A 1,701-nucleotide genomic window follows, 5' to 3' on the forward strand; every position below is an offset into this window, starting at 1 on the left:
TATGAGTCGGTTCCGACTCGATGGCACCTGACAACAACAACAACAATATGTCAAAGAATGCAGAACTCTTTCAGGAGATATTAGACAGATAGAAGCACAGCTTTCAGCAGTGTGCATACCTAGATGGAGATATGTCAAGAAAAATTAGTTTCAAATTTTGATAATTTTGTTTAATAAACATCTCTATGATTTTATAGTAAGTTTGACTTAACTTGTTATAAAGAGAAAATCAATGCATTGCATGACCCTTAAAAAAAGAAAAAAAAAAACAAGAAAAAAGTACTCAATCATCACTAACTAATGGAACTTAAAGAATAAGAGGTTCTACATTGTAACATACTAGAATTTAGAAAGCAGGACAATTTTATGTAAAATGAAAATCACATTTTATTCTAACATTTTTTGAGGCATTACAATATGCTGACCACCCTGGTGCAGGTTGACGGTAGAAACACAAGTTTTATACACAGACAATGATATAAATGAAAATGATGAGAAGAAGGAGAAAGCAAAGTTTTAAATAGGATACTAAATTTGCATGGAGACAGAGCTGGGTAACAGAGCGAGGCTGACTGAGAGATAGGAACTATTTTCTTTTCAAAATGTAGCCATCCCAGGTTTTCTTTGGTTTAAACAAGGAGTAGAATGATGCTGTGTTGAGGGTGTTATATTTGTCTTTATCAGGCTCTGAGCTGTATCTGCTGTCAATGGCAACAAGCCAAGTTTTCCATTGTTTATAACAACAAATGATTTTAAATGAATAAAAATCCTTTACGTTCTGTGGAAGATGATAATAATAAGAATAAAAAGCAAAATTATCATTAGCTGTATTGTATTTTCCCATCTGCAACTCGGACCAATTTTCGGCATTTTATTGCTTAATTTAGAAATAGTTAACCTCAGCTGCCAAAACCAATTGAGACTGTCAAGTACGGGAGGACCATACACAGCATATGGACATCTTGGAGAGTGACCTTAGTTGCCATGCTTCTTCTCATTGCCCGAGAGCTAATGGTACTCTGCACCTTCTGGCATTGAATAATTTATCTGAAAGAAAAGAATATTCACACATTTTATATATTTATTGGTTTAAGAAAATTGTTTTAAAAATCCCCAATATACATACTAAGAAAACAAAGTATTAAATTGAGGAATGGAAACAAATCATAAATAATAAATACCAGCAGCAATTTATTTGGCAAGGAATGAAAATATTAAGAGTAGTAGTATGTCAGTGTGATGGTCATTCTGTCTTATACTAAAAACTCTCATAATGCAGACAACCAAATACACATCTTCCCAATACACTTCTAATAACCTTTGAGAAAACTAAGATACGTTTAAGTCCTATTTACTATTCTACTTCAACTGGGGATTAATTATTGGTCTTTTTTATTGACTTCTGTTCCTCCTGCTGTTTTTGTTAAGTGTCATTGACTCAGTTCCAACTCGTAGCGATCCTGTATAGGGTTTCCAAGAAGTGGCTGGAGAGCTTGAACCACCAACCTTGCAGTTCAAACCCTCATTGCAGTCCAGTGCTTTAGCCCACAGTGTCACACCAGGACTTTCTCCTATTCTTGTCCTAAATGTTATTCTAGCCAAGGATCCTTGTTCAGTTTTGTGTTCCTCAACAAGATTACTCTCAGTCAGTACCAAGGTTTTAAATTTGCCAACGATATCCAAAGGTTTATTTGTAGCTCT

Source organism: Chrysochloris asiatica, unplaced genomic scaffold, assembly GCF_000296735.1.
Source record: "Chrysochloris asiatica unplaced genomic scaffold, ChrAsi1.0 scaffold00043, whole genome shotgun sequence".
Lineage (NCBI taxonomy): Eukaryota > Metazoa > Chordata > Mammalia > Afrosoricida > Chrysochloridae > Chrysochloris > Chrysochloris asiatica.